We start from the raw sequence: 15,539 nt of genomic DNA on the forward strand, positions 1-15,539 counted from the left end.
TGGGAGGTGGGGTGGGTGAGAACAAGGAACACAGGCACGAGGCACTGTGAATCAGTCACTATGCTACCATTTTTACGTACACTACCTCATTGGACCTTGGAGGAGGAGTTATACTTTTTTTTTCCAATTTAATAAGTGAGGAGGTAAACCGAAGGCCCTCAAACTGGAGAGCCAGGATTAGAAAATTCATGATCTTTTCGTGTATCCACTGGCCTTAAAAGGTTTGCATTATTGACATTCCAATTCAATTTATGAGATTTAGGAGTCCTTAGAAGGAAAAAAAAAAAGGAACAGAATTTAATTCTCAGGTAGTTGTCACTGGCAGCTGCAAAGCTCACAGACCGCTGGCTGGGCATTGACCTCACCAGGGTACCACCTGGACTTCTGTCTGAATGAGAATTATGCTCTCTTTTTCTTCAAGGTTTCTCATCCAACCTTAAACAATAGTCAATTTCAGATCCCTTACTAGAGAGCTACACGAATAATTAATAATTTCCACTATTTATTTGGTATCTATGAGGTACCAAGTATTGTGTTTGGAGCTTATCATAAATAATCCCATTTAATCCTCACAAACCCCTACATGGTAGGTTATATTATTCCTTCTATACAGATGAGGAAATGAGACAGCTAATAAATGGCAGGACCAAGATTTAAATCAAAACACAAACGGCAAGCTCTTTTCATTTTATACAGTTCACAATCACCCCATAGAAAACCAAAATAAAACTGGCATCTTGAATACTTGAAAATAAAGCATAAACAGCAATATTAAAGGTCAAATTAATTTAGCACATTAGAGTTTGGTTTTGCTCCTCACCTACTCTAGTCATGCTGAACACGAGCAACATAGATTGATGTATAGAATATAATGTTTGCTAGAAAAATTTCAAGACGATTCTTTTGTAAAAATGCAATTTCTGCTTCTAACCACCAGCATCTGTGGCACTTGCAATCTAAAAATCAGGCAGAGGAATTCTGAAAACATAGCAAATGAATAATTATTTCCTATTTTCTTGTAATTCAAAAGACAACAAAAAAGTTACAATCTCTATTTCCTGACATGTCCACAGGTCTGTTGGCACAGAAAGAGTGTGTTTTAGTGCTTTCTCAGCTGTACTAACAATCAGCTAATCCTGAAACTGATTTCCTATTTCCTTTCTCTGTATACTCCAAATTTAGTCCAAGAGACTTAAATGATACCATCTCTTTTTTTCTAAATAGACGTCATTTTAAGATAAAAAAAACTCTACCCCTCCTCCAAAAAAAAAAAAAAAAAATCACTGCACAATGCTTTGCCCTGTGTTCATAGCATGAAAAGATGTTTTATAGTCCCTTGCTCTCTCCATTTCTCTCTTTTCTTGGCCCCTGGCCTGATTCCCTTCCCACTCTAGATGAGGAGATCATTTTGCTCTCCCCAAAGTCTTGAAGACAGGTACCGCAGAAGGAGAGGTTCTGCAGAGGATGAAGAAGAGCAGCAGCAGTGATGCTGGAGAAGGCAGAGTGCTCTTTGGGGTGCTGGGGCTGCACTTCTGCCCCTGGGTTGCAGGGACTGGGAGGTGAGATGGCAGCAGCTGCCTCAGAGACAAGAAAGCGACGCATGAATACCTGAGGAACTGCTCTGGACTTCCATCACTTTGGCACTTGTCTTCCTCATCACCAGGAATCAGCCAAAGTTTACAACTAGGCAACATCTACTCTGCCCAGTTCAGATATACAACTTAATCATAATCCTAAACCTAAATCTAATGGGATGAAGGATTTTCATCCCATTTCTTTTTTCCTTTACTCAATAACAGTTCTCATAGAGAAGGAAAAGATGAGAGGCAAATCTAAGCTTTTTAACTTTAACCTAATTGGCCAACTCAAGCTTTAAGATACTAGTGAATAGGGGCGGAGCAAGATGGCGGAGGAGTAGGAGACCTGCATTTCGTCTCCTCTCAGGAATTCAGCTGGATAGGGATCAAACCATTCTGAACACCTACAAACTCAACAGGAGATCGAAGAGAAGAATAGCAACAACTCTCTGAACAGAAAAGCGACCACTTTCTGGAAGGTAGGATGTGCGGAGAGGTGAATCCAAGGCGATATTCGGGAGGACAGATGGCGGGGGAGGGGCCTCTGTCGGCCCCTTCTGGCAAGTGATAGAGCCGGGGAGCACAAAATCAGAACTTTTAGAAGTCTGCTCCGCTGAGGGACGTCGCTCTGGTGGCTAAGTGGGGGGTGGAGCCCTCGTGGGACAGTGTGGTCTCAGGACCCTCGGGGTCACAGAAAGACTGGGGGTGCCTGAGTGTGGCAGAGCTCCCAGGTATCGGAGCAGGGAAGCCGGCTGCAGAGACGGAGCTCAGGCGCGGGCTCTCAGCTCGGGGTTGCCATAGACGGTGATCCGGGGCACAGTCGGGCCACTGCTCCTCCAGCAGGGACCCGACAAGCGGCAGATCCGGGGAGACTCCCCTTCCTCCCCCGGGAGGAGCAGCGTGGGAGCGCACCGCAGGGATCTGATGGGTTTGGAGACTCCACCCGGGGTCGGGTGCCAGAGATAGAAATGCGTGGTCACAGGCCGGGTGAGCACGGAGTGCGGCCGGAGACCGGGGAGACGGGAGTGACTGACTGTTTTTCTCTGGGGGCTCACTGAGGAGCTGGGCCCTGAGTTCTTGGCTCCTCTGGGGCGGAGACTGGGAGGCCGCCATTTTCACTCTCCGCCTCCAAAGCTGTATGGAAAGCTTGCAGGGAACAAAAGCTCCCGAGAGCAAACCCGAGCAGATTACTTAGCCCGGACCGGGCAAGGGCGGGGCAATTCTGCCTCCGGCAAAGACATTTGGGAACCACGGCAACAGGCCCCTCCCCCAGAAGATCAGCGAGAACAGCCAGCCAAGACCAAGTTTACCGATCAGTGAGAACGGCAGAACTCCAGCGCTAGGGGAATACTGCACATAGAATTCATGGCTTTTTTACCATGATTCTTTAGTCTTTCAAAGTAAATTATATTTTTTAACTGTCTTTTTTTCTTTTTTCCTTTTTTTTTGAATTTTTCTTTTTCCCTTTTTCAACCAACATCTTATCAATCCCTTTTTTAAAAAAACATTTTTATTTTTCATTTTTAGTCATATTCTATCCCTTCATAGTAGTTACCCGTATTTTTGGCATATATATATAAGTTGTTCTCTCTTTAAAATTTTGAGATAGTTTCTTCTAACAGATCAAAATATACTCTAAATCTCTAGTGTATGGTTTTTTTCTACTCCCCTGCCTGATCACATTCTCTCCCTTTTTTCTTTTTTTTTTTTTTAAATCCTCTTCTTTCTTTTTTCAAACAACTTATCAATTCCTTTTATAAAATTTTTTATAATTTCCATCTTTACAGTCATATTCCATCCCTTCATCATATCAACCCTTATTTTTGTACATATATAAGTTTTTCTTTCTTTAAAATTTTGGGAGGCACTTTCTTTTAACAGACCAAAATACACCCAAAATCTAGTGTGTGGCACTGATCTATAAACCAGCCTGATCATATTTGATCACATTCTGTTTTTGTTTTGTTTTGTTTTGTTCTGGTTTTGTTTGTTTTTATCTTTATCTTTATCTTTATCTTTTTTCTTTTTTTCTTTCTTTTTCTTTTTTCTCTCTTTCCCTTTCTTTTCCCACTGCTTCAGGTCTTTTCTGATTTGTTTAGAGTATATTTTCTGGGGACGTTGTTACCCTGCTAGCATTTTGTTCTCTCATTAATCTATTCTCCTCTGCACAAAATGACAAGACGGAAAAAATCACCTCAACAAAAAGAACAAGAGGTAGTACCGACTGCCAGGGACCTACTCAATACGGACATTAGTACGATGTCAGATCTAGAGTTCAGAATCATCACTTTAAAGATACTAGCTGGGCTTGAAAAAAGCATGGAAGTTATTAGAGAAACCCTTTCTGGAGAAGTAAAAGAACTAAAATCTAACCAAGTAGAAATCAAAAAGGCTATTAATGAGGGGCAATCAAATATGGGGGCGCTAACTGCTAGGATAAATGAGGCAGAAGAAAGAATCAGTGAGACAGAAGACCAAATGATGGAAAATAAAGAAGCTGAGAAAAAGAGAGATAAACAACTACTGGATCACGAGGGCAGAATTCGAGAGATAAATGATACCATAAGACGAAACAACATTAGAATAATTGGGATCCCAGAAGAAGAAGAAAGAGAGGGGCAGAAGGTATAATGGAGCAAATTATAGCAGAGAATTTCCCTAATTTGGGGAACGAAACAGGCATCAAAATCCAGGAAGCACAGAGAACCCCTCTCAAAATCAATAAAAATAGGTCAACACCCCGACATCTAATAGTTAAACTTACGAGTCTCAGAGACAAAGAGAAAATCCTGAAAGCAGCTCGGGAGAAGAGATATGTAACCTACAATGGTAGAAACATTAGATTGGCAACAGACTTATCCACAGAGACCTGGCAGGCCAGAAAGGACTGGCAGGACATATTCAGAGCACTAAATGAGAAAAATATGCAGCCAAGAATACTATATCCAGCTAGGCTGTCATTGAAAATAGAAGGAGAGATAAAAAGCTTCCAGGACAAACAAAAACTAAAGGAATTTGCAAACACGAAACCAGCCCTACAAGAAATCTTGAAAGGGGTCCTCTAAGCAAAGAGAGAGCCTAAAAGCAACATAGACCAGAAAGGAACACAAACAATATACAGTAACAGTCACTTTACAGGCAATACAATGGCACTAAATTCCTATCTTTCAATAGTTACCCTGAATGTAAATGGGCTAAATGCCCCAATCAAAAGACACAGGCTATCTGATTGGATTAAAAAATAAGACCCATCGATATGCTGTCTGCAAGAGACTCATTTTAGAACCAAAGACACCCCCAGATTGAAAGTGAGGGGGTGGAAAACCATTTACCATGCTAATGGACACCAAAAGAAAGCTGGGGTGGCAATCCTTATATCAGACAAATTAGATTTTAAACCAAAGACTGTAATAAGAGATGAGGAAGGACACTATATCCTACTTAAAGGGTCTATCCAACAAGAAGATCTAACAATTGTAAATATCTATGCCCCTAACATGGGAGCAGCCAATTATATAAGGCAATTAATAACAAAAGCAAAGAAACACATTGACAACAATACATTAATAGTGGGGGACTTTAACACCCCCCTCACTGAAATGGACAGATCGTCGAAGCCAAAGATCAACAAGGAAATAAAGACTTTAAATGACACACTGGACCAAATGGACTTCACAGACATATTCAGAACATTCCATCCCAAAGCAACGGAATACACATTCTTCTCTAGTGTCCATGGAACATTCTCCAGAATAGACCACATCCTAGGTCATAAATCAGGTCTCAACTGGTACCAAAAGACTGGGATCATTCCCTGCATATTTTCAGACCACAATGCTTTGAAACTAGAACTCAATCACAAGAGGAAAGTCGGAATGAACTCAAATACCTGGAGGCTAAAGAGCATCCTACTGAAGAATGAATGGGTCAACCAGGAAATTAAAGAAGAATTAAAAAAATTCATGGAAACCAATGAAAATGAAAACACAACTATTCCAAATATTTGGGATACAGCAAAGGCAGTCCTAAGAGGAAAGTATATAGCAATACAAGCCTATCTCAAGAAACAAGAAAGGTCTCAAGTACACAACCTAACCCTACACCTAAAGGAGCTGGAGAAAGAACAGCAAATAAAGCCTAAACCCAGCAGGAGAAGAGAAATAATAAAGATCAGAGCAGAAATCAATGAAATAGAAACCAAAAGAACAGTAGAACAGATCGACGAAACTAGGAGCTGGTTCTTTGAAAGAATTAACAAGATTGATAAACCCTTGGCCAGACTTATCAAAAAGAAAAGAGAAATGACCCAAATCAACAAAATCATGAATGAAAGAGGAGAAATCACAACCAACACCAAAGAAATACAAACAATTATAAGAACATATTATGAGCAACTCTATGCCAGCAAATTAGATAACCTGGAAGAAATGGATGCATTCCTAGAGATGTATCAACTACCAAAACTGAACCAGGAAGAAATAGAAAACCTGAACAGACCTATAACCACTAAGGAAATTGAAGCAGTCATCAGAAATCTCCCAAAACACAAAAGCCCAGGGCCAGATGGCTTCCCAGGGGAATTCGACCAAACATTTAAAGAAGAATTAATACCTATTCTTCTGAAACTGTTCCAAAAAATAGAAATGGAAGGAAAACTTCCAAACTCATTTTATGAGGCCAGCATTACCTTGATCCCAAAACCAGACAAAGACCCCATCAAAAAGGAGAATTACAGACCAATATCCCTGATGAACATGGATGCAAAAATTCTCACCAAAATACTAGTCAATAGGATCCAACAGTACATTAAAAGGATTATTCACCACGACCAAGTGGGATTTATCCCTGGGCTGCAAGGTTGGTTCAACATCCGCAAATCAATCAATGTGATACAATACATTAACAAAAGAAAGAACAAGAATCATATGATCCTCTCAATAGATGCAGAGAAAGCATTTGACAAAGTACAGCATCCTTTCTTGATCAAAACTCTTCAGAGTATAGGGATAGAGGGTACATACCTCAATATCATAAAAGCCATCTATGAAAAACCTACAGCGAATATCATTCTCAATGGGGAAAAACTGAGAGCTTTCCCCCTAAGGTCAGGAATGCGGCAGGGATGTCCACTATCACCACTGCTATTCAACATAGTATTGGAAGTCCTAGCCACAGCAATCAGACAACAAAAAGAAATAAAAGGCATCCAAATCGGCAAAGAAGAAGTCAAACTCTCACTCTTTGCAGATGATATGATACTTTATGTGGAAAATCCCAGACTCCACCCCAAAACTGCTAGAACTCATACAGGAATTCAGTCAAGTGGCAGGATATAAAATCAATGCACAGAAGTCAGTGGCATTCCTATACACCAACAACAAGTCAGAAGAAAGAGAAATTAAGGAGTCGATCCCATTTACAATTGCACCCAAAACCATAAGATACCTAGGAAGAAATCTAACCAAAGAGGCAAAGGATCTGTACTCAGAAAACTATAAAATACTCATGAAAGAAATGGAGGAAGACACAAAGAAATGGAAAAACGTTCCATGCTCATGGATGGAAGAACAAATATTGTGAAGATGTCAATCCTACCTAGAGCAATCTACACATTCAATGCAATCCCCATCAAAATACCATCCACTTTTTTCAAAGAAATGGAACAAATAATCCTAAAATTTGTATGGAACCAGAAAAGACCCCGCATAGCCAGAGGAATGTTGAAAAAGAAAAGCAAAGCTGGCGGCATCACAATTCCGGACTTCCAGCTCTACTACAAAGCTGTCATCATCAAGACAGTATGGTACTGGCACAAAAACAGACACATAGACCAATGGAACAGAATAGAGAGCCCAGAAATGGACCCTCAACTATATGGTCAACTAATCTTTGACAAAGCAGGAAAGAATGTCCAATGGAAAAAAGACAGTCTCTTTAACAAATGGTGTTGGGAAAATTGGACAGCCACATGCAGAAGAATGAAACTGGACCATTTCCTTACACCACACACAAAAATAGACTCCAAATGGTTGAAAGACCTCAATGTGAGACAGGAGTCCATCAAAATCCTAAAGGAAAACACAGGCAGCAACCTCTTCGACCTCAGCCGCAGCAACTTCTTCCTAGAAACATCGCCAAAGGCAAGGGAAGCAAGGGCAAAAATGAACTATTGGGACTTCATCAAGATAAAAAGCTTTTGCAAAGCAAAGGAAACAGTCAACAAAACCAAAAGACAACCGACAGAATGGGAGAAGATATTTGCAAATGACATATCAGATAAAGGGCTAGTATCCAAAATCTATAAAGAACTCATCAAACTCAACACCAAAAGAACAAGAATCCAATCAAGAAATGGGCAAAAGACATGAACAGACATTTTTCCAAAGAAGACATCCAAACGGCCAACAGACACATGAAAAAGTGTTCAATATCGCTCGGCATCAGGGAAATCCAAATCAAAACCTCAATGAGATACCACCTCACACCAGTCAGAATGGCTAAAATTAACAAGTCAGGAAATGACAGATGTTGGCGGGGATGCGGAGAAAGGGGAACCCTCCTACACTGTTGGTGGGAATGCAAGCTGGTGCAGCCACTCTGGAAAACAGTATGGAGGTTCCTCAAAAAGTTGAAAATAGAGCTACCATATGATCCAGCAATTGCACTACTGGGTATTTACCCCAAAGATACAAAAGTAGGGACCCGAAAGGGTACGTGCACCCCGATGTTTACAGCAGCAATGTCCACAATAGCCAAACTGTGGAAAGAGCCAAGATGTCCATCAACAGATGAATGGATAAAGAAGATGTGGTATATATACACAATGGAATATTATGCAGCCATCAAAAGGAATGAGATCTTGCCATTTGCAACGACATGGATGGAACTGGAGGGTATTATGCTGAGCGAAATAAGTGAAACAGAGAAAGACATGTATCATATGACCTCACTGATATGAGGAATTCTTAATCTCAGGAAACAAACTGAGGGTTGCTGGAGTGGGGGGTGGGGTGGGAGGGATGGGGTGACTGGGTGATGGACACTGGGGAGGGTATGTGCTCTGGTAAGCGCTGTGAATTGTGCAAGACTGTTAAATCTCAGATCTGTACCTCTGAAACAAATAATGCAATATATGTTAAGAAAGAGAAAAAGAAGAAGAAGAATGTAGCAGGAGGGGAAGAATGAAGGGGGGGAAATCGGAGGGGTAGACGAACCATGAGAGACGATGGACTCTGAAAAACAAACTGAGGGTTCTAGAGGGGAGGGGGGTGGGAGGATGGGTTAGCCTGGTGATGGGTATTGAGGAGGGCACGTTCTGCATGGAGCACTGGGTGTTATGCACAAACAATGAATCATGGAATACTATATCTAAAACTAATGATGTAATATATGGGGATTAACATAACAATAAAAAAAAAAGATACTAGTGAATAGATGACAGGTAGATCTGCTGTATTCAAAGCGGGAAACATAATATTGCTTTAGATTTTGTTTTGGGAGGGTTAAGTTTTATGAGGTCAGATCTGATTGTTGAAAATTTCTGGACATGAGCAAGGCTTAACCCATGCAAAAATAAATTGCTTTTCTAAGGCTTATTAAAAATACATTTTTAACTACTCAGAGAGTAGTCATAAACTATCAGAGACAGAATTAGAGTGTAATCTGTCCATAGCAACAGAGAAGAATCACTTTGATTAATTCTTTATGATGGCACCTCATGTCCTGCAAATTGTGGATTGGTTAAGAGTCTACAGTCAATCCTTCAATAACTCCCACCGGCACCTCATTACTCATGAGACTGTGACATCTTAGGTCATAAAAAAGGTGCTGTTATATAACACAGGTGCTATGTAGCAGCCTCAGGTCATGAATATTAACAGACAGCCTCAAATGGGGTGATATCAACGAAGACCTCCTGCCAACCTCTACCCAAGAAATAAACCAGAAGGCAGCACAATGTGTCCTTGTAGGCATTCTGAAATCAGGGGTGATGGATGTAGGCACCATATCCTTTGTAGGTCTGATGATTGCCATGATCCCTCCTACCAATTCATGACTACAATCATTTTCTTGGGCAAGAATGACCCATAATTTTCCTTTCTCCTATTATCTTTTTCTGGGGATTTTCACATTAAACATAATCTCTTAAAGTAAGTTGTGAAGCACTTAACTGGTTAGTTTATCCCACTGATACTTACTAATATTCAGATTTACTTCTATCTTGTCCTATTTATCTAACTTTATGCCTATTTCCCCCTCTTTATTGTCTTCCTTTGGACTGTATTTTTTTTCTTATTCCAATAGTTTTTTTGCTCTACTTGTTTGGAGTTTATTTCTATTTTTTTTAGTGGTTCCCTTAAAATTCTTTCATGACTACTTGACAATGTATTTTCCATCTTCTCAAACACTATAAGAATTTAAGACTTTGATTCCGTTCAACCCCTTCCAATTTATATGCTACTATTGTATAGTATATTTTAGTTTTTTCTTTAACCCTACAATTAGACATTATTTTGTTTAATATAGAAAATTACTAATTTCTTTGATGACCTTCCCTCTGAGAAGAATTTCCTTCTTCCTGAAGCACGTTTTTCAGAAGTTCTTTAAATGAGGGTCCATCTGTGAAATGTTCTATTAAAAAAAAAACAAACAAAAAAACATCTGAACATTATTTTGCTCTCATGCTTTAAAGATAGTTTTATTAGATCCATAATTCTAAGTTGACAGTACCAAGTATAAGCATTTTATTTATTTATTTATTTATTTTTAACTACCAGCATTTTAAAGGTATTATTTCACAGTCTCCTGGATACTATAGTGGTTGCAAAGTCAACTGTCAGTTTAAATGTTATTTCTTTCTAAGTAACTTTTTCCACTGGCTGCTTTTAAGACATCTTTTTATCTGTAATTTCATTATTTATCCAGGTATGGAATTTTTTATTTTTTCTTAAGATTCACAGTATTGCCAGAATCTGAGCATTCATATCTTTCATACATCCTAGCAAATATTCTGCATTACATCTTCAAATATTTCTTCTGCCTTACTTTCTCTATCCTTTTCTTCTTGAACCCCATATATTAGGCCTTCTCTGTCTTACATATCTCAATCACTCACATTTTTTACCTTCTATTTCTCCATAATATATTCCAGGTAATTTCTTTTTTTTTCTCAAAGATTTTATTTATTTATTTGAGGGAGAGAGGGAGAGACTGAGACTAATATTCAGATTTACTTCTATCTATTTATTTGAGGGAGAGAGGGAGAGACTGAGATAGCCAGAGAGCATGAGCAGGGAGGAGAGGAAGAAGCAGGCTCTCTGCTGAGCAGGGAGCCCAACACGGGGCTCGATCCCAGGACCCTGGGATTGTGACCCTAGCCAAAGGCAGATGCTTAACCAATTGAGCCACCCAGGCACCCCTATTCCAGGTAATTTCTTAAACTCTGTGTTCCAGCACATTAAGTATTTTTTAAAGATATTTAATCTGCTATTTAATCCATCCACTGAGTTTCAAATTCTAATAATCACACATTTTTTAGTTCTGTAAGATCTAGCTAGTTCTTTTTTTCAAATCTAACTGGTTAATTTTAATAGTTTATTATCTCAAGATTCCTCTCCCCCATTTCTATCTTCTATTTATTCAAATATTTTTACCTATTGTAACAGACTGTCTTTCTAAGATGGCTACAACAATATTTCTGGTTCCAAATTCCCTCTCAGAACCTTGACAGCAGCCCTTATCAAGAGGTGAAGTCTCTTTTCCTTTCTTCCAAACCTGGCTAGGCCTTTGTGATTGATTTTTTTTTTTTGCCACGAGGTGTGTTTTATTTTCATTAAACATACAAATAATTTGCTATAATATCCCAGGGCAAACCGGAGAATTTGGCAGTCCGATTGGGGGGGTCCCCTCAGAGACCTGCAGGCCGGTGGCGTCGGCATGGAGTGCCCGGGTTCACAGTGCAGCTTGTCGCTCGTGTCCATCTTGCAGGTGGCTCTTCTTCCTCCACGTCACGACGGGGGTGTCTCGAAGATGACGGGGGTGGGGAATCCTCTAGGTTCTTAGGAAATTTCACTCCACTTCTCCTGCTCAATGGTCTCTTTGGTCGGCAGGGTGTTCTCCTGCGTCTCCGTTTCCTTCAACTTGGCCTTATCGAAGCTGGAGATTTCCTGCATGTCCGGCTTGTCTGCCATTTTCTTAAAGCGATCCGTGGAGTTCCGCTCCGAGCCCGGCGCCTGGTGCTCCCACTTGCGTTGCTGCAGCAAGAGACCGACTGATTTCTTTTTTGAATAGAATCCTGTAGGAGTCATGCTGCATGATTCTGAGGCTAGGTTAGAAAAGGTGATAGAGCTTCTGCCTGCCTCCGCAGACGCACTGGGAACCAGCCACAATGCTGTGAGGGAGTCCAGGCCACATGGAGAGGCCACATTTGGATGTTCTGACTGATAACTCCAGCTAGGGCCTCAATCACAGCCGGCATGAACCACCAGAAATATGAGTGAACGAACCTTCAGAGTATTGCAGCAGCCAGCTGTTGAGTTGCTCCAGCCTTCCAGTCATCCAGCTGTGGACCCAGGCAACGTGGAGCAAGGAAAACCATTCCCCAAATCCAGAGTTCCTGACCCACAGACTCCATGAGCATAACTACTGGTTGTTTTATGTCACTGAGTTCTGGGGTTATTAAACATCGATAGATAATGAGACTACTACCATAGTTCATATTCAGTACCTGATAATTCCAATATCTAAAGTTCTTGGCAATCTAAATCAATCTCTCTCCCTAGCCTCCCTTTTCTCTTTCCTTTCTCTCCTCTTTCTTTTGCTGACTCTCGCTATCAGTTTGTTTCCTTATGCATTTGGCAATCTCTTATTAAAATCTCATATCTGACTGAAGTTAATCTCTACGTATCCTGAGCCCCCTTGGTTGAGGATGCTTTCCTACCAAGAGAATTTCCATTTTTGGCTGGCCCCCAGAGGTGCTTGTTACCCACACAAAATATTTTTATTTATATTCCTCTTAGAGTTACTTATATTACATATATAATATGGATTCAAAATCCAAACTGCAAGAGCAGGGATACGGTTAGAAATTCTCAAGGGGGCTAGCGTTATTACTATTTTTTTCCACTAATACCCATAACAGTGACTGATAGCTTTGTTCACTGGCCGCTTTTGTTGCAGGTGGATTTTGTTTTCCCAGGCACATTCATTCAACCTACAAATATTTAATGAGTATCTTTTATATGTTCTTTAATAGGAATATGACTCATGTTCCTTCACATGACATGTTTAGGACCTTCAGGTGTGCTGAAGCCAGGTTTACAATTTAGTTTTTAAAATTACCTTTCCAATTAGCTACTTCCCTCACCTATTGGAGGTACCCAAAGCTCTATGAGATCAGGCCTATTTTTCTTTTACTTTTGTTAATGCTTATAATGACTACAATAGTAGTCATTATATCTCCTGAATATCAGGAGATATTCAGAACACATTTTTTGTTTATTTAGCCTCTTCTCCCCAGTTTTATTGAGGTATAACTGACAAACAAACACTGCATATATTTAAGGTATACATGGTGATATTTTACAATACAAATATAGTAAAATAATTACCACAATCCAGCTAATTAACCTATTCGTAACCTCACATTTATCTTTTTTCGTGGTGAGAACATTTAAGTTTTCTTCTTTTAGCAAATTTCAAGAATACAGAACACATTTTTGAAGATGATTATCAGCCAACCAAGGAAAGCTTGGTAAACAATGAAACCAGGTGAAACTAAATTAATCACCGGCAAAAGAAATCTTTCTACAGATTTAGAATCCAAAAAACCTATCAGAAGGGTGGTATGCATTTCAGTTTTCTGTACTGATTTGATCATACCTAAAGAGTTTAATACATTTTTATAAGCAGTGACACCTAGGATGGAGTAACTGAAAAGATCATCTTGTGCTCTCACTTATATTTCTTCTTTGGTGAGCTTTTCTCAGGCTATCTGACTCCAATGCAGATTAAATGACACTCAGGACCTTTTTGTTTGTTTTAGGCCAAAAACATCCATCCATTCTTAATTCTACAATACTAAGAGTAGGAATAAACTTATAGACCATTTTTTATTTTAATGTTATTTTTACAGGTGCATAAGCTGAGACTCAGAAATGGATAAAATGATGGATAAAAGTCAGTTAAGCATCTGCCTTCGGCTCATGTCATGGTCTCAGAGTCCTGGGATTGAACTCAGCAGGGAGCCTACTTCTTCCTCTCCCTCTGCTGCTCCCCTTGCTTGTGCTCTCTCTCAAATAAATAAATAAATAAATAAATAAATCTTAAAAAAAAGAAAAAAAAGAAATGGATAAAATGAGGCTCAGATAGGTGAAATAATTGATAGGAAGTTAGCAGCAGAGCCAGCATTAGAATCTAGCTTTTCTGACTCCCAGAAAAATGTTTTCTGCCACAGAACTACTCTTCTTGTTTTATGGGATATTTCTTGGGTAAAACAGCAACTCCTGCAATAGGTTTCTCTACATTCTATGTTTTTTTTGAACACTGTACACAAGAATGAATGTCAAAGATCTCCTAGCCCAAACCTCCCATTTTATAGATGAGTGAGTGATCAGAGGCTTAGAGAGGTTTCCTCATCTACTTATTTAGTTCTCAAAATGTCATAGCTTCTTCACCCTTCCATTCTGTTTCTTTACCTTTCATTATACACTCAACTCTCTTCTTTGATTTTACTTTCCACTTCCCCATAGGAACATGAAATGCAAGACTTCCTTACATACTGTATGAAGAAAATACAAGAAAACTTGTATTAAAAAAATCTAAAAGGAAAGTTATCTGCTGGGTCCCAGTGTGAATTTATAATTACAGCATCATAAATTGTGTTTAAACATTGTTGTCCTAATGACTCCACTGCTAAAATTTTCATTCAGGTCCTCTACAGAATAGCCACATAACTTTAGGAGGACACTGTCAACAAAGTCTATAATGTGAATGGTGTCCCTACTATCTGCAGTTCACAACCTGAATAAACTTAAATGATAGTCCTGTTTTCATTCATCTCACATATCCAGACCTGTATAGCTCTTTTAATACTACCACAGCAAGAAGTTGAAATGAATCATGTTTTACTTTCCTGTCATCCTTTTAAATCTGTGAACAGCAATATTTAGCCCCATGTGTCTATCAAAACTTGAAATTAGTGTGGTTTTGGTCACTCATTTATTTCAAGGGCACTCACATCAACAGATGTGGTAATGATGACAGTGATAATAGAACTCCATAACAGAAAACTATCTGTGAAATAATGCTGTAGGAGTTTCAAAGCAACAGTGGTTAGAACTAATTATTTCTTTTTTTTTTTTTAATTTTTTATTGTTATGTTAATCCCCATACATTACATCATTAGTTTTAGATATAGTGTTCCATGATTCATTGTTTGTGCATAACACCCAGTGCTCCATGCAGAACGTGCCCTCCTCAATACCCATCACCAGGCTAACCCATCCTCCCACCCCCCTCCCCTCTAGAACCCTCAGTTTGTTTTTCAGAGTCCATCGTCTCTCATGGTTCGTCTACCCCTCCGATTTCCCCCCTTCATTCTTCCCCTCCTGCTACATTCTTCTTCTTCTTTTTTTCTTTCTTAACATATATTGCATTATTTGTTTCAGAGGTACAGATCTGAGATTCAACTAGAACTAGTTATTTCTAAGAACCATGCCTGTTGCCTTTATTTTACTCTATACTACAAGCTTTCAGAAGAACTGAATGCTTGAAAGCCTGTCTTGTTTTATTAGTTATCCTTCCACTTAGAGTTTTAAACTTAGAGCCAAGAACATAGAAATGACTAGTTGACTATTCAAGATTTATGTTTCCCTCCCGTAGTATAGATTTGTTGCTGAGAAGTGTCTGCATAGCCACAGACTATTCCCAGGCCCCTTGCATTCAGATGGGACCATATGACTA

The 15,539-nt window shown here is 39.5% G+C and overlaps 1 protein-coding gene and 1 pseudogene across 10 annotated transcripts in view; both read right to left on the minus strand.

Annotated features, from left to right (window-relative positions):
• TMEM108 (transmembrane protein 108) overlaps window positions 1–15,539 on the minus strand; it is a 387,164-nt gene that overhangs the window by 122,088 nt on the left and 249,537 nt on the right. The gene's annotated exons all lie outside the window — the stretch shown is intronic.
• On the minus strand, window positions 11,374–11,899 carry LOC118531274 (thymosin beta-10 pseudogene; annotated as a pseudogene).

Source organism: Halichoerus grypus, chromosome 1 (genome assembly GCF_964656455.1).
Source record: "Halichoerus grypus chromosome 1, mHalGry1.hap1.1, whole genome shotgun sequence".
NCBI lineage: Eukaryota > Metazoa > Chordata > Mammalia > Carnivora > Phocidae > Halichoerus > Halichoerus grypus.